Below are 23,692 nucleotides of genomic sequence, written 5' to 3'. Positions count from 1 at the left end.
TAGAAAATGTGCAATGTAGCATTGGAATTTGGTGCTGAGGTGTGCTGGAAAAAAAAAAATGCTCATTATTTTCTCTTCTGTTTTAGAGGGACTTTGGTGACCTATATCCAGAATTCTGTATAAGAAATAGAAGGGTCATGGGACATTACAGAGAAGCAAGGCAGGAGTGCAGGAGGCATTTTATAATTTTATAAAGATTTGCAAATTAAGGTGTCGAGGAGTACAGGTGGACACATAAACACACACACATCCACTGGCCCAGGAAACTAATGTATGTTAGGAAGTAGTTTGAATGGCCATTGAATGTAGAATGTGCACATGTTCAAGGGCGCTGCTCAGTCAGGCACCCCAAAGTGGAAGTGGTGCCTCCTAGGGATAAGTAAGACAGTATACTGAACTTCAGGAAGAAAACATCAACATTTTATTTCTATGAATTTCTTATTGTCACAAGGAGAAAAAATGAGCATTATGGGTATTTATCACATGAGCTTATGCCTGGGCCCCTTCTCAATTCATAGATGAAAGGGTCCTGAGGACAGGTGGAAATCTCACAATGTACAAAGGGCTGTGACAGTGGCCCTATCATTCTTTACTCATTTTTTAGTTTATGGAGACAGAGAGTCTACATGAAGCAAGATACATGGATTTACAAATTATATTCTTTAAAGAGTGGAATCTTTATTATTTTGTAATGATGTGGGTGTGACTAAAATGTTTGGTACCACAGAGGTTCTCAATTAATTCCTGGAAATGTATCATAAGAGTTGATAATGAATTGCACATTTTTTTACAACAACAACAAAAAAAAATTCCCAAATTTGCTGGCTTTCTTCTTGTGATAAAATGTGACTCTCCGTCAATAATATGCTATCTACTTTTAAAAATAAATCATTTTAATCACATTGTTCTCATAAAAATATTAGATGAATATAGTCATATAAAATGCTACTTAAATATGGTAATAATTCTTCCTGAGCACAAGAAATATGTATTGTATTACTAATAAAAACAGAACAAATATGATTTACTTAGATCACTTAAAATTTCTATTTTTATGGATGTCTTACAATGTGTGCTATATTTTAGCTCAATGGTAAGTGGTTTAATTTATAAATGCAGAAAAAGTTATACATATATTGTTATACATACATTGAGATAAAATGTTAGACATATATTGAGATATGCATGCTCAGTTCTTTTTTATTTGTTCTTTTTAGATATAGATGACATATTATTGACATATATAAGGACAGTATTTTTGATATAGTATACATGCATTGAGTATAACTTCCCAATCTTGTGATAGTACATGATGTGGAGTCACACTAGTGTATATTCATATATGAACATAGGAAAGTAACATCTGACTCATTCTACTGTCTTTCCTATTTCTATCTCCCTTCCTTCCCTTCATTCCCCTTTGTCTAATCCAGTGAACTTCTATTCTTCCCTACCTGTACCTAATTGTGTGATAGCATCCACATATCAGAGAGGACATTTGGTCTTTGGTTTTTGGTTATTGGTTTTTTCCTTAGCATGATATTCTCCAACTCCATCCATTTACCTAAAATGCCATAATTTTATTCTCTTTTAATGCTAAGTAATATTCTATTGTGTATATGCCATGTTTTCTTTATCCATTCATCTGTTAAAGGGCACATAGGTTGGTTCCATAGCTTAGCTATTGTGAATGGAGCTGCTATAAACATTGATGTGGCTGGGTCACTAAAGTATGCTGATTTTAAATCCTTTGGATATATGATGAGGAGTGGGATATCTGAGTCAAATGGTGGATCTATTCCAAGTTTTCTGAGGAATCTCCATACTGCTTTCCAGAGTGGTTGCACCCATTTGCAGACCCACCCTACATGCTCAGGGTTTTTTTTTTTTTTAACTGATTAGGAATGACATCAGAGAGGTTGGGATTGATGTGTAAGTCCCTGGCATACATTTCCCAATTAATATTCATAGCAACCCTATGAGTTAAGGTATTATTATCAGCCTAATTATACAGATTAGGAAAGAGCAACAGAGGCCTTCAGCAGCTCAAGAGCTTGCCCATAGTCACAAAGTTAGCACAGTCACCTTCTGTATCCATGGGTTCCACATCTGCAGATTTAACCAATCATAGATAAAATTTGTTCCAAAAACAAAATTGTCTGTGCCCAACATGTACAGGCATCTTTTCCCATCATTTCCTAAACATTTCCCAGTAATAACAACTATTTACATAGCATTTACATTGTGTTAGGTCTGATAAGTAATCTAGAGATGATTTAAAATATGTGAGAGTGTGTGGAGATGATACACAAATATTGTGTTATTTTATCTGGGGGTCTTAAGCATCTGCAGGTTTTGTTACCCTTGCGGGGATACAAAGGGCCAACTGTAGGTGGTTAACTGGAAATTCATAAGCCCAAGCATCTAAAGTCAGATCCTGTGTTCTACCACTATACCACAGCAACCTCTTAGTAGATGACATGCTTAAGGTTCTGGGAAGATACAAGGTCAAGTAGTGGGGGTTGGTAACAGCTCCCTGTCTCAGGTGCAGAGTTTTACTTGGGTGCTCATATCTTACAGCTACCTCTACTTGCATATCAATATTTAGTTCAGGTTGAGTTCAAGGGTGGAAAGGTATGTTCATTCTCTCTTCTGTCTCCTCTTCTAATGGAAAGCATATGATTTGGAACACAAGGCACTTGCTGGCACTATGCAGGGGAGCACAGATTAGCTGCTGGCAGTGTGTCCTGATTGTGAACACAAAACTCAAGAGAAAATGGAGTCGCTTCATTACTGTCCACATAAACTCAAACGCAAAAGAGTGGCAGCAATTCAACACCTACTCATCTTACAGCCAGGCACAGAATTGATTAGGGGGTGTCTGATTAGATCTTTGTACTATCAAAAACATTTCCACGATCCTTTATACAGTCAGTTTATGTACAATATGTAGGGCCTTCTGAAACTTGGGTTACTCTGGGATGGGCCATGAGGACAGCAAGGGGGCCATTATTGTCCATCATGTCAACAACTGCTCTTTAACAAGGAGATTACTGACAAGATGGAGTGCAATGACAATGAGGAAAATGTTAACATGTTCCTATCTGTCATGTCAACCCACTGTCCACCGCCTGGGTAAGGTCGGCTCATTACGGAATCCTCATAGGCTAGCAAGCTGAGGCCACATATCTCAATGAAATAACCCCGTCATTTTTATTTTATTCTTATTTTCAAAATATACCCAAAGGCTGCAAGCACGCTAATGTGTCAAGTTTCAGGCAGCAGTGAATTTCCATGGCAGCTATAAGCCCCTGAAACAGGGTCTTATAATGGAAAAACTGACAGACCCTTAACTATAGCTGCACTAACAGGAGTCACTATGATAAAAGCTGGCTTAATAAGCCACAATTTGGCCCAATTACATGGGGCTGCTACAGGCTCCGGTAAGCCTGATGTTCAGCCTGACCTAATAATTTGTGCACTTTAGACTGTGCGTATGGTCAGTTTCTACCTGGGTTCCTTCTACCCTGAATGCAGGCTGTGTGATGATTCCAGGCTCTCGGTTTTGACAGCCAGATCCCTTACACAGGGGAGACGATATCAACGAGTGTGAGCAAGACTGATCAGTGATGAAGGGAAGATTCAGGCATGATCCAGAGGTGGATCATGGGTGAAAGTGAGAGCTATCCCACCCTCACCAAAGCAAAGACATAATCCGCAGGCTTGGAAGGGGATAGTCATACAGTGGCTGGTGGAAAGGAATGGCAGTTAGAGTGTGCGACCACAGGATGCATGTCTAAAGCTGGGAGGGTAAACATGGCTGCAGTCCCTGGGGCAGGGGTGGGGGGAAAGCATAATTAATTCCCTTAAGGAGCCTGTAGTTTAGTGGGAGATAAAATGTCAAGAAATAAATACAGGATTTCCTGATTTGCTCCCCACTGGGCTCAAATGGGGTGAAAGAAAAGCGCAGGTGTTCTTAATTTCCCTGGATGACTCGCCATCATATTATTCACCTGTTTGTCCATCCATCTGTCCGTCCATCCATCCATCCATCCATCCATCCATCCATCCATCAATCCATTCACGCATTCATTCATCCATTTGACATTGACTTAATGCTTCTTCTGAGATGGGAACTGTTTTTCTCCTAGTACTCAAAAATCTTCTTCAAACCAGTCTCTTCTCCCAGCTTTCCTATACCTGTTTCAAACATTGGCATCCTTCCGGGAAGCCGAGCTTCCTTCCTTCCTTGATTGTTTCATTTCTTCCTTCCTGTTCCCAAAGTTATCACTCCAGGCCAGGCCCTGAGGTGATGGGCCGAGTGACTGGTACATGTATGTGCTCAGCGTTTGGCTTGGCATCGAATTAGCTCACCCATCACCACTATTGATCAGGCTTCTCTGCTTCCTGCCACGCTGTATTATCATCCGACCTTATTTTTCTGTATATTCCCTTTCAATGTTTTAATAATTTGTTCCGTGTGTTTAGAAACCTCATCTTGTTCCCTGCTAACAAATGAACTTAACATCTAGATGGATTAAATCATTTTTCATTCACACCATCTATTAAATGGATGTTTACTTTTTATTAAATATTTATTAAATAAATGTTTCTTCAAAATTCAGTCCAGTTTCATCTTCACCATGATACTTTCTATGACCTTCCCCTTCCCAACTCAAAATGATTAGGTTCATTTCCTCTGTGACCCAGTAACACCTACTCTAAAACTCCATCAAAATGCTTACAAAACTTTCTAATTATGAATTTGTCAACAATCTGCCACACTATTCTAAGGACCTAAGGGCAGAAATATCTTTTCCTATTTGATTTTGTATGCCCACTGCTAGTCCCTCTCACAGACCAAAGTACATGTTTGGTGAATGATGTGTTAAATAAGTAAATAAACAAATGTGTTATAAAAATAACCATGACTTGTGGTCATATGAACAAACTTTAGCAAACAGGATGGTTGAAAGAGTAAAACATGTTATCCCTTAAGCTAAATGAGAAGTTTTTGATCAATTTGGCTGTCACACCTATGCAGCAAGTTTTATAGACTTGGTATTTTGAGTGGTAGACACCCAGACATCTGGGTGGACACCTGTTTTGACTCGAGCCAGGAATGGGCTTGAGATTCCAAGTGTAATAAATGCTCTGGACCATGTACCCAAGCCTTTTACCCGGGGTTGTATATGAGTCATCCATAGACTCTCAAGTCAAGAGTCCCATGGGGGCCACGGGAAAATCAGCTACACAGGAAGGAAGGCAGGAGAGAGGAGGTTGTCAGGAACTGGCATGGCATGCCACATCAGATATAGCACAGTGAATTTAAATGATGCAGACTTGAGTGGCCATCTGCAATTTGCAGAACTAGGTTTGGAGTTTTTCTTTCCTTATATTTGGCACATGGGTTGACCACTGATTTGAGCAGACATAGTAACCAGAATCACGATCCTCTAAGGCAGGATCCCAGTGTCTGTAGATATGTGAGCTTAGGTGGAACTTGTTCTTCCTTCCTTTTCTTTTTTAAAAAGTCATTCTCCCTCCCTTCCAACCTCTCTTTCTTGGAATTCTCCATTAATGGAGCACCTAATATGTTTTAGGCTCAGTTTAGTCTTGTAGAAAAGAAAAGGGTGTATTAGCTTTTATGAAATGTATGATCTAGTTAGAAAATTAATAAAGTGCATATACAATTATAATGCAAAGGAATGAATGTGAAACATGTCTTAAGAGTGGCCCCCAAAAGCTACAACTCGGTTCCCAGACATTTTGTGAGCACCCACCCACAGATGGCATATAGTGGGCACTGGGAATATAAATAAGACATAATCTGTGACCATTATTTTAGTTTTCAGCCTATTGAGAAAAACTAGCATATGCATATGGCATTATAAAATAAGCAGTTTTAAGGAAAATGTTATCAAAAAGTCAACTGAGTATTTTACTTAACTTGAACCTCAAAGAGGGCTGAAGTGAGGACCCCATTGTTGATTGAACTCAGTCATCACAGGGCACTTAATTATGTACTCACAGTGTTCTAAACCCCGTCCCTATATTATTTCATTTAATCCTCACAAAGTTCTATAAGGTAGATATTATCAGCACTTCTATTTCACCAGTAAGAAAACTGAGGTATGAGAAGTTAAGTAACTTGTCCAAGTTTACACAGTTTTTAAGAATTAGAGCCCAGATTCAAGCCCAAGTAGTTTGGCTCTTGAGTCTAGTACCTACGCCACGTAGCTAGCAGCACTCAAAACACACCACAAATAAAGTTGGAAGGAAAACAATAGTCTGGAAAATTATTTTCAGTATGCACGACAATGTTAATGGCATAAACATTTTTTCTGATTATTTTCAAAAAGTTGAACTTGCCATTGGAAATATGGATAAAAGTCAATTCATAAAGAGTTGCAAGTGATTTCCAAGTATATGGAAATGTTTAACCTTACTAAAAAGAAACACAAAACAAAACATAATCCTTATTACACCCATTAAATTGGAAAATATTTAATTATTGCTCTGGCCTGTCTGAGAACAATTTGGCAATCTGCATCAAAAGTCTTAAAAGGTCACATATTTTTTTGATTTAGTGAATACACCTTCAGGAATTTATACAAAGGAAATTAAAATTCATGTTCAAACAATGTGATCCATAAGGATATTCACTACAGTATTGTTTATAACTATGTAAAATTGGAAGTGGTATAAAAATTCCATAATAGGAATGGATTAAATAAGTCATGGTATGGCCTTATAATAGAATTCTATGTCATTATGTAATGTAATATTGAAGGGTTATATTAAATGACTTAATGTAAATTAAGTTTATATTATAACTTTTAATTAATCAAAAGTAAGCAAGTATGTAGAGCACATTCCCAATTTTGTAAAACCTATGTGCAAGTATAGAGAAAATGTCAGTACTGCTCATCAGCTATATAATAGACTGTCAATGTCCTTTATGTTTTTCCTGTTGCTTATCTGAATTTCCTTTTCTTTAAAATTAAAACATAATGCATTAATAATAAGGGAAAAGGGAGCAAACTTTGTTTTCTTGAGTTACTTACTGAAGAAAGGAGGGCAGACAGTTAGGTAGAGGAGATGGAATCAACAGCATGGCTTGAGACATGGGGTGGGGGACAAATGCATTTTCTAAGATGACAGAGATAGCAATGGCTTGATGTGCCATGGGTTTGGTTCTGAAAATAATGAGCTACTGACAGGTGTTGAGCAGGAAAGCAGATGGAGATGGCCAGACCTGCATTCCAGAACAATCACTTTGCAGGTGGAATGGAAGGGAAGGGGAAACCTGGTCGGGAGCCCTGAGATGAGGGCTCTGCTGTGGTGAAGAAAGAGATGGCGAAGGTCTGACTTGGATCAAAATGGTAGTGGTGGTGCAGAATCTGGGCATGTCCTCAACAAAATGTCTAGGAAGTAATTCCGGTGGCTTAGGAGGTGAACACACAAAGACACTGTCAATGGTAACAGGGTGGCAGAAGAGCACCCTCAATAAATGCTTGCTTGGATTTCTAACTAAGGTTACCAGTGAACGGTGGTTTCCTCACTAAGACTTGGAACCCAGAAAGGTTGATAGGATTTTTTGGAAAGAGGGCATGTCTGGATTTAGATCCACTGACATTCAAGATGATGAACTGAGCAGTTCAACACTGTCACACCCCACAAACTGCCAAGGTTTCGTCTGGGAGATGAAGAAAGAGGGCTAAGAACAGATGGATGAACAGAACTTCTACGGGTTTAGGTGCTCCATGCAAACCAAGCCCAGGCAGAAGACCTCCAAGGGACATCATGTTGGCTGAAGATAGTTTGCTAAGAACAGTAGTTGAAAATAAATCTGTCAGATTTAGAGCTTGACAAAAAAAAAAAAAAAAACTCTTCAAAGTTTTGTTCAATTGTTTTGTTTAATGCTTTAGGAAATAAAGCCCCTTTGGGACTCTTTGGACAAATAGAAGTTGTGCTGACAACATTGACAATGTGTGCAACAGGATAAAAATATTTATAGCCATCATTTAAGAAAACACTATTTGAGCATATTAAACACTTAACTGTGAGTTGGGTCTTAGTCTCACTTGTGAATCATGACAATTTTGTGCGGAAGGCATTATCATTCGTTTTATGGATGAGGAAACTAAAGCAGAGAGAGGTTAACAAATCTGCCCAGGGTCACACAATAGCAAGTGGCAGAAGCTGATTCCAAACTCACATCATTTGGATTCCAAAGTCTGCAGAAGTGATTGGTAGCATCTAGGAGATCCAAGAAGGCCACTTTGAAACATAAAAATTTGAGCTGAGACCTTATTGTTAAGAAGAAGCTGGTCACGTGCATATTGGGAAGAAGAATCCAGGCTCTATGAATACCTTTTCCAAATGCCAGCCAAATAAGACTATGTATGACTAAGGACCAGAAAGAAAAACGAGTGTAGTGGCCGTAGAGATAGCAATAGCAGCAGTAGGATGTGATGGAAGCAGAACTTACAACTCACAACATCATGATGGATTTGGTGTAAACTCTGCATGCAAATCCACTGGGTGGTCTTAGACCATGAAGTGATTTGGAATTCACTAGTCACACGGTAGTGGGGGGAGGAGGCAAAGAGGGCATTCTATAAGTAGGAATAGTTGGTCAGAAGGCACCACATTGGAAAGACTTTTCTATGAGTGGAAGGAAAATTCCTGTAGGGGAAAGTGATGAGCCCAGGGGTCAGAGCTTTGCAAGGTCCTGGCTGAGAATCCTGAGCTTTATTCCATGGGGGGAACAGAGGAATTTTCAGCAGAATGGTGACATAATCAGATTTGCATTTTAAAGACCTCTTCTCAGCAGCCATATGGAGGAAAGAAGGCCTGGCTGGAAGGAGCGGGATGCTGGGAGACCCGAGAGCCAGGCAGGAAGAGAAGGTGTTTGAGAAGGCAGATGCAAGTGGAGGTTGGGTGGGAGGATATATGAGAGAAGCAAGATGGGAGAATCTTCAAGATGTTTGCTGTGCACACGAAGAAGTCCTTAGAACAATTCTTGGGTTCCTGGTGTGACTCACTGAGTGGATGATGGTGATTGAGAACACAGGAAACAAGGTTTTTTAAGAAAAGATGGTGAATCCCATTGAGACATAGTGACAGGTTTATTTAGAACTCAACCAAGTGGAGATGGGATAGGGATAGAGTATAAATAAGGATCAGGAGGTCAGCAGAGCTGTGGATCAGAGGGGAAGACGCGGGAGTTATTAACCTAAAGGTGGTCACCAGAATAGTCACCTTCGGATGAGGGCAGTCACCAGCACCATGTGAAAAGAATAGACCCAGAGTGCTGAAGGACACACCCTTGGGGACATGCGGACATATTGGGACTGAACAAAGGAAAAATAAAACTATGAAGCTGACTGAGAAGGGTTACCAGACAGATAGGAGGAAAATGAAGAGAGAGCAGTGAAGTAAAAGAAAAATTTAAAAAATGAATTAGCTGGAGCAATGGAGAAGTCAGTGGTCATCTCTGCAGAAGACATTTGGCTGGGGTGTAGGAAGTGTGGACAGGAGCTGTGGAGTCCACTCTCTAAGTGCTTTACCGGGAAAGGGAAGTGACAGTACGGACTGCAGAATCCAGGAAAGATGTTTTCAGTAAAAGTCAAAATGCTGAGTGTGATTTTGTGTTTTTAGGTTAGAGGCAGCAGACGGGAAGGGGCTGTCTAGACCAAGGGAGGTGATCGAAGGATTCAAGTCCTCCAGAAGGCAGGTGAGGATAGTCCCTAGGCACACGCAGGGGGACAGGGAACAGTGCCTTCTCTAGTCGTCTCCTTCCCTTAAGCGGCCTCTTCTAGTCACTAAAGTTCATCAGCTGGTACCAGTTATGTATTTGACATTTTTTGACTGATACTGACTATAACCTGTTCTCTGTCCTTCTTTTAAACTTCTTGTGATCCAACACTGGCCCAGTCAGCTCTAACCCCTGGGGTCACCTCAGACATAGTGTTTTTCTTTCCAGTGCCTGCAGGTGGGGTGGAGCCTTTAGAAGCAGCTGAATGTTGGTGGACAGCCTGTCATGGAGGTGGCTGGCATGTCCTTCTTATCTCTAACTTTCACTTCCTGGTACTCTTTTTTTTTATTATTTTTTAGTTTTCGGCGGACACAACATCTTTGTATATGGTGCTGAGGATCGAACCCGGGCCGCATGCCAGGCAAGCGCGCTACCGCTTGAGCCACATCCCCAGCCCACTTCCTGGTACTCTTATCTTTACTTTTCAGATGAGGAGTCGACCCAGAAAGGCTTGCTAAGGTCACCCAAGATTGTGTAGTCGGTAGGGGAGTACAGTTGGGATCCCAGTTTTGGCCCATGTGACTCAGAGCCCCCTTTTCTGAGCCATATTGTGGAAGTCATGTTCCACTGGATTTGCACTTCAGAGTCTGGAAGCAAGAAGAGCCGGGAATCTGCAGAAACTCTTCCTAACGGGGCAAAAGGGAGGTTGACAGTGGGAACGGAGAGACACGGATGGAGCTGCACTGGGAAGCTCGCTTCAGGTAGAAGGCACAGACTGAGTCCTGGAGAGTTGTAAGGGCAAAACTGTCTGATCACTGTGTCCCCAAATGGCATTATCGGTGTCCCAGATCTTGGTTTCTAAATAACACTTTGGTCTTGGCTGATTCCAAAGCTGGGGCAGAGAAAGTACAAGGTGAACCCGTGTGTCTTATTGTGCCAGAAAACAACAAAGTGCTCAAAGATTAATGGGATCCTGTCTGAAAGACAACAGGAAGCCACAAGAACTGGCTTGAAGGGATCTTTAGCTGGCTGAATTGGAGACCATTGAGCAGCAAAAATAATAATGGGTAAATAAAACAAAAAGAGTCCATGATGATGATGATGATGATGATGATAGAACCCAAGTGCAAACAGCAACTCTTTACGTTACATGTATCTAAGATAATGGTAGAATTAGAAAATCACCATTTTGTAATGTGATACCTGATTTTAGGCAAGCAGTGCCAAGGAGTGCTAAAACTTTTGTGTTGTTGGGAAGCAGGATGTTCACATACAGATTTGAACCATCACAGATTATCTATTAATTACAAAAGTTAAAATGGATTTTTATAATGGAAAGATAGTGTGAATAGGAGGTATCAACTTCAGCCTCGCCAAGAAAGGCAACAGGGTTAATAGACGCTTCCCTATGTGATGGAATGGGAAGTGGACGCTCTCACTGGTGTCACAGTTCTGTTTCTGCCTAACCTGGGTTGAGGGAACACAGCAGTCCTGAACTCTTTATGTGTCCCAATGTCTTACAAGACAGAAAAAGTGAAGAAAGGGGGTATAATTATTTTAACTTAAAGGAAATTAAAAGGACATTACAATCAAATGCAAAGCGTGATTCCGTTGGATCCCAAATTTTTGAAGACAATATAAGATCACTTTGAGGTCACTGGAGAAATTTATACACGCACTGTTTATAGATGACATTAAAAATCAATCCCAGGGACTTACTGATTTTGTACTTGATGTAAGCAGCTTAGAAGTAGTCACTCCATCACCTTCTAACAACAAGCAAAAAGCTAAACAAACTGAAAAATCAAAAGATGGCTTCTTTTTAGAGCCATCAGAGAAGCGAAACATTTAAAGTGTGGAGACATAAATAAATAAATAATAAATAAATAAATAAAAGCCCTTAATACTCTAAAATCAATCTTACGTTTTTTTGATGTGATAATGATATTTTAGTTAAACAGGAAAATGTCTAGTTCTTAGGAAATAGAAATAGGGCTGCAATATCATAAATGTCTGCAACTCTGCTTTCAAATACATGGAGGAATGTTTTCAATTAATAATTAATTTTAAAAATATGTCTGTTATGGTTAGAAGGATACATAGAAAAATTTCAGAAATTATAAAAACAATAGGGAATATTAAATGATAAAAATGACAACTTTTTTTGGGTAGACAATTTCTACCTCTCAAAAATCAGAGGTTTTGCCTATAGCAAGAAGGAAATATTTTATCTTTCAAGATGACATCTACTGTAATGCTAGGTTGATTCACTAGAATCCCAGAAATGGTGTACACACACTAATCTCACTTCTTATATTTACCCTAATTACAGGAAAACTTATGTTCACACAAAAACATGCATAAAAATGTTTATTATCCTATTTCTAGTCATTGAAAACTGAATGAATTCCAAAAGTCTTCCAGAGGTGAGTGGATGAGCACATTGTTTACATCCATACAACAGAATATTACTTAGCAATAAAAAAGGAACAGATTTGATGCAAACAATAGGGTGGATGATTTGCCAAAATCAAAGTTCAAGAAGGAAGATTCACATGATTACACGCTACATGATTCTATTTATAGTATGACAATCTCGAAAAGATGAGACTACATGACAGTGAACGGATTAACTGTCCTCCACAGTCAACTACAAAGGAAGAGCAAGAGGAAGATTTGGGGGTTGACGCAACTCTTCTGTATCCTGATTGTGGTGATGGCTGCCTCGATCTATATGCATTAAAATTCTTAGAATGCTACAATAAAGTTCAAAATACTGTATTTTAATTAGAATCATAAAAAGAGAAAGAGAACAAAAGCTGTAACCCTTGATTTCTAAAATTTTTAATAACATTCCAAGACAAAAATATGAGCCCATTATAATAAATAGGGTATATTTAAGTGCCATTAAAATGTAATACCATTATTATCTGCAAAAATTCATCAAGCTATACACCTTGATTCATATACTTTTCTGAATGTGGGCTATACTTCAATAAAATGTTTAAAAATGGAAATAAATTGTTTATTTGCTCTGATGAATGTGCCATTTTACAGGTGCAAAAAAAAATGCTCTGGTTGATGGAATAAACATGTTAGAAATAGCCCCTGGAGGTCTGGAATTAGGGTCTGATTTCAAGAAACTGTAATACCCTTTTGTTATTTTAACCTTCCCTCGCTGTAGGAAAGAGAAAGGGGCATACCACCGCCTTCCATATTTATGGCATGAAGATACAGACATTGTAATACTCTGGTCTTCACAACTGCTTATCGTTTAAAATATCACCTGACATTTCTGTGTTAGCTGATATAGCCACTGTCACTTCCTCTCTCCCTTTGAAAAGTGACATTATTATGCACAGAACAAATTGGACTGGAAGTATTCATCTGCCCAAGTAATAGTACAATGCCAGGCGATCTGCAGATTCTAGAGTTGAAAAATGGTACAATGTGTCTTGCACTTGTATCATGTTTTATATTTTTATGGGGAGGAAGGAAGAAAAGGAAATTTATTGAGTGTTAATTAAATGTTAGGTGTTTTCGATCTGACATTTTATTTCATTCTCAGCATGACCAATTTGGCTCAAGTTATTATTCCTTTTTTTTTTTTTTTACAAATGTAAAAGATGGTTATCATGACTTTTCAAGGTTTCTGAACAAACTCATGGTTGAACTAGGAATCAGCCCCAGCTCTATGAACCCCAGAGCCAGAAAGCAAAATATTACTATCCTACCCCACTGCTGGTGTCCTAAGTCCTTCTGGAACAAAGGGTGGTTTCTCTGCAGTTCAGACAGTTCGGTGCCCCAGTGGGGCTGACAATACCTTTTGTCACATGGTTGGGTCCACAGAGCTTCTGAGGCATATGCATGTCCCAGGAACTTGGGAATGTTTTTGTTTCTAGTAAGCAATGGATTACACCGGTGGTTGGCTACAGTTATTGGTATCAGCATCATCGTACCTCACCCTCAGGAACATCAGCTCCATAAAAACCCGACTGATTCAAATGCTCAGCCTAAATTCCACAGAATGATGGAAATTTGTCCTAAAGTGACAACCTCCTTACCACAGAACTTATGGACTCAGATACTTGGATTTCTTCCATGGACCAATTCCAGCTGTCCTACCTTTTGATGATTTATTTCAGATACCTTCCAGGCTTTACCTAGGAACTCCACCATGAAAAGACAGCAGGAATTCTAGGGAGTTGTCATGGCAACCCCTAGATATCATCTCCAGAATGCCCCATGGCTGTCGAGTTCAGATTTATCACAGTTGCACTTCTATAGGGAAGGAGAGCTCTTGCCTAGACAACCAGACCCCAGAAAATGGATCAAATGATATCGACCACTCTTACACTCCCCACAGCAAGATTTTAAGGATCTGCTCTTGAATGTTGGTTCACTGGTGACTGCTTGTCATATGACATGAGCCTCTATCTCAAATGCCATTGTGGAAGAGTCGATCCAGTCCTTCATTTCATCAAAGAAAAACTTATCAAGAGTCCAATTTTATGAAGGAAGGCGTGTGATGAGAAATTGGGATCAGCTCTCTTTTTGTCCCTAAAGTAAAGAGGGTAAGCTGAACCCTTATTTCCCATTCTCATTTTTATATCTCTTTGTCTCACGAACCATGCTTGAAACAATGGCATCACAAAGCCCAGTTACACAGGATTCGATTCCAAACAGGCCGGCACTGGGGCTGCCCAGCATGTAGTGCGGTGGGTGTGTGTCTACAATTGTCATTGCAATTTTTATTGCATCTCATGATGTGCACAGATGTGCTTGGTAAGCATCCCAAGAGGTAAAGAGACTCTGCTCAATATCCTTGTTCCCAAATGACACTACCTTATAGAATCACTTTCTGGGCTACCTCCTTTGGGAGGCTGTAACCATTTAAAGTCTCTGGATTTTGGTGTTTTAACAAGGGTTTAATTACTAAGGTAAGTGTATGCACCTGCTAAGGCATTCCTAATTATTTGATAATGGTGCAATCTTTCTCAATACAGCCAGTTTTGTGGTGTAAGCTACACTAATGAAGCACACTGAGAGAACACATTCCCCCAATGTTGGGGAAGCTTATTTAAATTAAATAAATTTGCAAAGGACTGAATTTTTACCACTGGCCTCAACAATTATGTATGGGTATTTCAAGCTGGATGCCAGTGTGCATGTGTCAGAATGAGGCACACTTCCTTTGGCTTTTGGAAGTATCTTAAGTGAGATAGTGTCACTTTTAAAATTTTATCTTTTCCAGATTGCTTCACACACCCCGACTTGTCCCACCCTGTCTTAAAAACAAAACATTTCACTTCTCTCTTTTGTTTTTCACTTGGCAACAACTGGTAGAAGCCCTGTTTTGATAATGCTGATAGTTTTTTTTTTCTTCTCTTTTTTCTTTTCCACCTGATTCTTACCATTGCCACATGTGGTCTGTAGTTGTTGAGTAATAGGATCTTTATTATAACATCTGCAAATTAGCACCTTGCATTACAGCCTTTTTGGAAACTTGCTGATGGTTTGCAATTGTACTAAGTCAGAGATGACACTTATCCAAGTGTTTCAAACTTTGTTGTTTTGGACTAAAAAAAAAAAAAAAAGAAGGTTCCAATATGCACACGGTTTCCAAATCACTGTTAGGGGCTGCATGAGCTAAGTTACATACATTTGCAAAGGACTGAATCTGCATCTCCTTTCTCAAGCAGACACATTCATTTTAGTACATGAAATTATTCAGGACAGAAAAATGAACTTAACTGGTTCTCTTCTTCTGTGTTTCTAGACAGTTGCTTTTTCTTCCAGAATATTTTTGTGAATCAGCCTAGTTTAACGGGAAACCGTCATTAATACAATTTTCCAAGTCAAAACAAAAGGCTTCCTGAATCATCCAATTTTCCTGAAATTTTTCACAAAGCAAATTGTTTTTATTTAATTTCCAATAGAATAAGAACATTATGTTAAATACGCCAATGACCTGCCACAGAGATGTTAAAGTATTTATAAATGATGACCTATACAGATGAACAATGGATAAGAAAACAGACAAATTACAAATTCTTGCAAATGAGGGTTGAGGAGTTAATTTTGTGTTCAAATATGGTGAGAACTGACTTTGGGGAATAAGGAGAGCTTTCAGCTACGCCAGGGGTCAGATGCCTCACATGCCACCAGAGTTACCCGGAGCTCATAACCACACAGGTATAAATGACACTGCCCTATTTTGTCACACCATCAACCAAGGCCAGATAATAAAACAACTGGGGACCAGTAAGAGCGTAGTGGAGGCGTGGTGGGAGGGGGCAGCAGAGAGAATAACTTGCAGCACCAGGCAAATCAAAAGGCAGAGGGGCCTCCCAGCTGATTCCTCAGTGTCCTGGAGATTTCTGTTAGTAATGTGGCTTGGGGCATGTACTGCTGATAATTACTGCTAGCTGGAATAATTAATAAGAATAATTGCTCGGCATGGAAAGGGAACGGGAAGCTCTGGGAGGAGAAGAAGGAGGCTTGAGGAGCAAGAGACTCCCCAAGCGCATTTATATAGACAGGAAGTTCAGCAGCAAGCATCCTGAGAATCGAAGAGTTGTCTGGATGCCAGGGGCAAAAGTTAAGAGGTATTGAGTGAGGCCGAATTCAATGGTCTTTATCTTGGAATGCGGTGGAGAAGCAGCCTGTCATGGCTTTGGTGATGGGTGATTCCCTTTGGAAATAATAGGTGGAGGTGGTAGAGGTGGGGGTGCGGGGGGGGGGGAGACAGGGTGTAAGGGATAAAGAAGTGTGCAGATAAGCTGTATCTCTGGAATAAACTCCCCAGTCACAATAGCAGGAGAACAGCTGAAAGGAAGACAAGTAAAGACCGGTGCCCCAGCGAGGGTCTGGGAGAGTTTATCCCAGCTTGAAGGAAGAAAAGCATCCATTAGAAGCCAAGCATTGGTGTTGACAGTGTGTAAAATCACCACAATTTTGATGTAATGGGGTAAATTTTCTCAACACTACATAGAGAGTTGCCAACGCAGTTCTTGATATTGTAACTTTCTATATATTTCACTTAAATATTTCCCCGAAGGCAGGACGAGCATACGCTTGCCAAAACTTAAAGAGGTGAGGAAACTGGAGGGGAAGACTGAAGTGAGAGCGGCATGTGGAATCTGGCGGCCAGAGTTCTGATAATGACATGCAGATCCAGGGGCCAAGCCAAGTGCTGGGTGTTCACTGTGACCCTCGGCAGGAGGCAGGGCACCACGTGTGACATTGTGTCCTGAGATAAGAGAAGCCTACAAAGGCCAGGAGTGATTACTTACAATTTCTTTTTTCCTAAGGGAATCATACAGGAAGAGCCATTAAAGAAAAAAAAATGGATTTATCAAATTATCCTTACCCAATTTAAAAAAAAATTTTAGTTGTAGATGGACACAATATCTTTATTTCGTTTATTTTGTTTTTATGTCTTGCTGAGGATTGAAACCAGTACCTCACATGTGCAAGGTAAGTGCTCCACCACTGAGCTATAGCCCCAGCCCTCCTTAGCCAATTTTTTGATGTTAAGTACTGCATTTGGATGGATAATGCCCTTACCCCTCTCTCCATCTGTGTAACATAAATGGATTATACTTGTATGACAAGAGAAGAAATGCTACTAAAACAGTGAATGCTGAGCATTTGGTGGCCTTTCCAAGGTCCTACTGCTGCTCAATGTGGGTTGATGCTCCCATGGCCAAGTTCCTACCAGCTTGGGCTCCAGTTCATGCTATGCAAGGGGATTATATGTCCTGAAGACAGCTGCGATTCATCTTGGGTGGAGCCACATTGCGTGTGCATAACATTTGGGGAATTCCACAGAGTAGAATGCTACATGAACCATTCCTATTTAAAGGATTCAGCAAAAGAGCCACATGTAAACCAGCCTAAACTGTGCTCCACATGTGGGCATGGCCAGGAGAGTCTAGGGAAGGTGTAAGTCTGATCATTTCTGTTTTACGAAGCTTTGCCTATCTTAACTGAATATAGTACTTTCTGGCAAATAAAGACCTGAGTAGACCTTAAAGTGGGTAACTACCTTTGGGTGACCTTTCAGTTCGAATCTTGCCCAGTTTTCTAGTCAATAGTATTAGGGAGAGTGGAGGTCAGGCAAGTCTGGTACTATTTAATTATTTTATTTTTTTTTTTTTTAATTTTTAAATTTTAATTTTTTTAAGATATTCATGACAATAGAATGTATTTTGACATATTGCATATACATGGAGAACAACTTCCCATTCTGGTGATTGCACATGATGTGGAGTTACACTGGTTGTGTGTGTGCATATGAACATAGGAAAGTTATGTCCTAGTAGATATGACAGGGTTAGCGGAACCCAGAGTAAACCCTGGGCATGCTCTGGAACTTGATGAGATCTTATACATTAAATCTGTCCTTGAGCTCTTTTCCCCCGATGCTATCCAGCTCCCAGATACAGATGAGGCCATGGGTTTCGGTGAACTGAAAAGCCCCCCTGGCCTCCAGGTGCTCAATGATCACCACGTGGACGAGGACTACATGGAAGGGTCTGTGCCATCACCAGCAGATGTGGCAGTATTTGAAGCAGTCTCTGGCCCACGGCCTGCTGGCTCGTGCCATGCCCTTATGTTGGTAGAATCACATCAAATCCTGTGAAAAGCAAAGGCCAGCCTTCCAGCAGTGAAGAAAGCCTTGGACCAGGATGGCCCTGCCAGTGTGGAAGACACCACCAGGAGCACAGCTACAGACATCAAAGATGATGATGACGTTGATCTCTTTGGATCTGATGAGGAGGAGGAAAGTGAAGAAGCAAAGAGACTAAGGGAAGAACGCCTTGCACAGTATGAGTCCAAGAAATCCCCCCAAACCCTGCACTTGTCACCAAGTCTTCCGTCTTACTACGTGAGAAACCGTGGGATGAGGAGACAGATATGGCAAAATCCGAGGAGTGCGTCAGGAGCGTTCAAGCGGATGGCTCGGTCTGGGGTTCCTCTAAACTAGTTCCAGGGGGATATGGTATTAAGAGCCTTCAAACACAGTGTGTTGTCAAAGATGACAAAGTTGGAACAGATATGCTGGAGGAACAGATCACGGCTTTTGAGAACTATGCGCTGTCCATGGATGTGGCTGCTTTTAACAAGATCTAAAATTCATCCTGGATGGTTGCACTTCAATAAAAGCTTGAAAGATTAAATAAATAAATAAATAAATAAATAAATAAATAAATATGCCCTTGATATCTGTTTCTCCTTCAACTTTCAAAAATGAAGTCTGATGGAGCGTGAGTAATGACTGGCATACCCAGTCCTGTTGAGGTATATGGACCTGCAAGGGCACATGTTGAGGAATATGGACCAAGTTTGGAGAAGTTATGACTCAGTCTTGAAGAGGAAGGGAGGAAGCACTCAGTACCCTTGACTCCTGTCCAGTTGCAGCCCACCCAGAACACTCAGCTTAAGAGTCTAGTTTAGGCAGTAGAAATGGGAGAAAACTGTGTTAGCAAGGTGCAGCAGAAAGTTCAAGGACTTGAAATGAGACATATATGGGACTGAATTCAGGCCTTGTGATGCACCACAGAAACACCTTACACAAGATGCTTAATCTCTGTGCAGTGTGGACGCTAATGCTTACATGGTAAGATTGCTGTCAGAATTAAAGTAGCAAGTACCATAGGCCTGGCTCATGGCCTGACACTCTCTCCAAAGACAATCTTTTGTTTAGCCAATTTTGATCTCAAGCAATTCTCTAGCAGTACTCAGTCCTCAAGGAATAGCAGAAGAGGGATGCCTTAGGTTACTTTCCATCCTCTGGGGTGATTATACATGCTAGGTACTCAATTTGTGTTAGCTCTCACATTTATCATCCTTCCTAGACATTCATAACTTTGACCTCACACTCTTTCCTATCACCTGCTTCCTAGCTTATCCATGGAGATTAAATAACACACCTAATTATGAGAGGTTGGATCCCTACTAGCTTGTCTTATGAAGCTTGAGCATCAGGTCATTTCTCCTTCCTCTTTCAGCAATTTCCAGTCTAGTTCTAGCAGTGGGGTGCTCTGGTCTATTCAATAAATATTTAGTGAGTGCCTCCTGGGGGTCAGGAAGCGTGCCTGCTTCCAACATGATCTATGTCTTTATCTTCTCCAAATGTTAAGGCCAAAGCTGTACCAAGGGGCAATACATTGAGGTAACCCTCCTGGTCCCAGGCTTCTTAAGGGAGTCTTCCATGGTGACATAGAAGGACCATCCTTACAGAGACAGCAGTAGAAAGAGAAATTGGCCAGGAGCTGGTTTGAAGAACAATCTTTTCCCTTAACGTTAAATTATGATATACTCAGTTCTTGCCTAGCATTGTTTTAAGTTTCTTTTTTCTTAATGCATTAACTCATTTAACCCTCATAACAAGTCCAGAAGGGAGAGATCATTCTCATTCCACTTTAAAGATGATGAAAATTGAAAGATAGTGAGGATAGGCACTTGTCCAAGTCCCAAAGCTAGTTACGTGTCCAAGTCGTCAAGTTCCAGAATCTTCCCTCTTGACATTGGCAACACACAACCACACCATCATCCACTCCCACCCACTCGTACCATCGAGAGACAGGTGGGTTGAATCCTCCCCACTCTATGCTCAAACCAGCTCCTGGTCAATTTCCCTTCAATGACTTCTCCTTTTTAAGGCTGCTCTTGGGGTTGACATTTATCTAATTTAATCCCTGTTAAAATGTGAGCTTGGGATCAGAAGGTTCTGCATATACACTGTTTTACTGCACCCTGGAGCTAGAATAACATGTTACCTTTGCTAAGGCTCTGTTCTAGGTAGACCTCCTTTTATTTCTTAGTAGAGAGGCCCAAGATGACTGTATTAAGTTTCTGAATGATCAAGAGACCAGTTTCAGCCAAAAGGAAAATCTTTGTCAATCTCCAAAGGGAGTCTTTTATTTAGCCAATTTTGAGACTGAGATGGTCTCAAGCAATGTCCTGGTAGCATCCAGGCCTGCGGGACTAGCAGAGGAGAGGAGTGTGAGCTTCCTGGATGCCTTAGGATACATTCCACCCATGAGTGTAGTTGCAGTCAGTCTGAAGTCCCAAGGGAACTAGTTCCCAAATATAAGTTTTAACTTGTTTACCTTGAACTTGGAGTCATTCCCTGTGGATTCTGCCACTGGCATTCAATCTATCCTCATCTTCTAGAGTTAGGGGTATGTCCTTTCCCAGCTATGCTTAAGGCGATTTTATTTCCCCAATGTTTCAAAACGGAGCCAAACTGTCCCTGTCCCAGAGGAGCAAACAAAACCCTGGCAGGGAAAGGCAGCTTTCAAATGTTTCTCCCCATGGTTCCTCAGGGACAAAGCCACATCAGAGGGACCAGCCCTTTAGCCTTCTTGTCTCCCCACTCAGCTGTCTGGCTCAGACCAAATAGACTTTGCTCTATTTCCCTAGCTATAGGTCTTTCCTTCTTCATTTCTGTTTGCTGACCTTGAGATCCTTCTCCCTTTTTAGAATGAAGGTTCAACTTTACAGAGGCAGAAAGAGAAGAGTGATGTTTTAAATTTAGGAGCTTCTGCCTTGCTTACCATGTCATTTTCAGTGTCTAGCAAAGTAGGTGTGAAAGGAGCAAATGGAATCAGAAGACAGAACAAGTTCTGAGGAATGAGGAATAAGCGTTTTCATACCCAATTAGAAAGATGTTAAATGACTTACTGATATAAAAATCTCTATTGTCCCATCTTGTCTTTATGGAGTAAAGTTAATGAGTTTCCATCAGAATTTGTGGAAATTTTTCTTGGAGAGCCAGGAAAACTAATAGCCATGCACTACAGGGAGAGACAACATAGTATACTGAAAAATTAACCCAAGAGTACTCTGCTCATGGCTCTCTATCCAGGAAACAAAGGATGAATCTCTTCCTCCCTTAGGATCTCAGTTTCCCTATCTTTAAAATGAAAGATTTTATCCAGAGGATCTCTGGAGTAGCATATCGATTGATGTTAAAAGGTATAAGTGCCAGACAGACCAACTAGCAGTGGCTTCAATACAAAAGAAGAAGTTCAGAGTTAAGATGGCCCTAGGGCTGATTGGTTGAATTAGGACTAATATTCAAGGACTAAGTTTCCTTCCTCTGTTTTGTTCTGGTCAGTACTCTGCTTTCCTCCTTAACGGGTTCTCCTCATAGGTTCCATATGACAGCCACTGGTACCAATGCAAATGGCAACATTCAGAAAAAATATATAGGGATCTCTCTGTATTGTATACCTTCCAAAAAAATTTAGTAGATCTCCCCTGTGGCTACATGAATAGAATTGCACCAGAGTCACTTGGTTTAGATCCCAGAGGACTTAGATCATTAGAGATAAGATTCAGCCTTTGAAGCAGGGAGGAGGCTTCAGCCTGCATTCCAGGCAGGGCACACCAGCTCCAAACAAGTTCATGACACAGAGGTCAGGGAGTGGTATCTCCCATTCATGTCATCCAATTGAAAGAAAATAAAAAGATGATTAGCAAATTTTAATAGAAGAAAATAAAAGTAGGAGACGGACAGAAGATAAGCCCTCCCCTCACATGAAAAGTCCTTGTAAGGCCAGACTGTCACATGCACAGAGCAGCTCCAGGGGCATGGCCCTACCTGCCCTTTGGTTTACCTTTCTGGTTCCTTGAGCAAAAGGCCTCCTTTGGGTGCCAGTTAGAAAGGCCTAGTACCAGTTGGTCTGGAAGGGGAGGAACCCAATTCTAGGATTAGGTTTGCTGTGCTTTTTCCTTCTACACAAGGGAAAGAGAGACTGTCCCACGCCCACCTGGAGGTCTAGGCCTGTCCCACTTCCCTCCATGTCAGGTCATGTCTTTTTTCCTTTCTGATCATTCGCACATGTCATTCCATCTGCTGGGAATGTTACTCCCTGTACCCCAATCCTCTGGCCTGTTCCTTTCATCCTTTAAACCTCAGCTTAAATATCCCTTTCTCTGGGAAGTTGCCACTGACCTCCAAGGTCCAGGGTCACTGTGGCCTCCTGCATTTGCTCCATTGAAGTACTAATTGCACTTTATTATAATTGCCTGTCCCCTGTCTCTCCTCTCCAGTAGGTAACATACCTCTTAAGAGCAAGACGGTGTCACGCTCATGATTATTCCCAGACAGCACAGGGATCTTGCATTCAATAAAGTCTCAAAATCTGTTTCTTAAAATAATGAATAAATAGTAGGGACAGAGGCAAAAATAAGTTAGAATTGGTGGTGAAGGCTTTGGAACCACCAGCATCACTGAATTTTTTAATGAAAACATTACATAGTTTGGTTCTAAAACCCATCACTTGTCCCATTAGGAAATTATTGCCTGAGATGGCAGCATTCTATGTCTAAGCTGGAATCAACAGCATAAAAATATTGGGTTCTATAGACATTAGTGTATGTGTTTATGTGTGATAAAGAAGACTATATTGTCTTTTAATTCCTCCAATCAGACTTAATACATTCCATTCTATCTTTTCTTAAATCTAAAGTAGATCTAGCCTGGTGATGTATCTGGTAGGGTACTGATCATGGGGTGGAAATCATTTCCTGCATGTCTTCCTCCCTTCTTTCTTTCTTTCTTTCTTTCTTCCCTCCCTCCCTCCCTCCTTCTCCTTCTCTCCCTTCCTTCCTTCCTTCCTTCCTTCCTTCCTTCCTTCCTTCCTTGTAGCTTCCATTAATAAATTATTGTGGCTGCTGATATCAACACTCTGCTAGATGATGAATTGCAGTGCAGAATAAGACATTTCTTGCATTTATATTTTAAATAAACAACTTCTTGGGGCAAGGGGTAGGGATATGGTTCTAAAAAGAAGAGAGAATTTCCATCCCTATGGACTCATAAGTGTATCTCTGGCTCCCCCCCCCCCACCCCATTGTTCATATTTATCCCAGACTGACTAATGAGAGGAAGGAAGGAACTGAGCATGCCCA

At 40.6% G+C, this 23,692-nt stretch overlaps 1 pseudogene; it reads left to right on the top strand.

Moving 5' to 3' along the window:
• Window positions 1-18,221: 18,221 nt before the first annotated feature.
• On the top strand, window positions 18,222-18,901 carry LOC124085520 (elongation factor 1-beta-like; annotated as a pseudogene).
• The last annotated feature ends 4,791 nt before the right edge of the window (window positions 18,902-23,692 follow it).

The sequence above is a fragment of the Marmota monax genome, unplaced genomic scaffold (assembly GCF_021218885.2).
Source record: "Marmota monax isolate L192 unplaced genomic scaffold, Marmota_monax_Labrador192_F-V1.1 WCK01_AAM20220418_F8-fsc00126, whole genome shotgun sequence".
Lineage (NCBI taxonomy): Eukaryota > Metazoa > Chordata > Mammalia > Rodentia > Sciuridae > Marmota > Marmota monax.
Note: the sequence above shows the minus strand (reverse complement) of the source record. Positions and strands in the feature narration are given on the sequence as shown.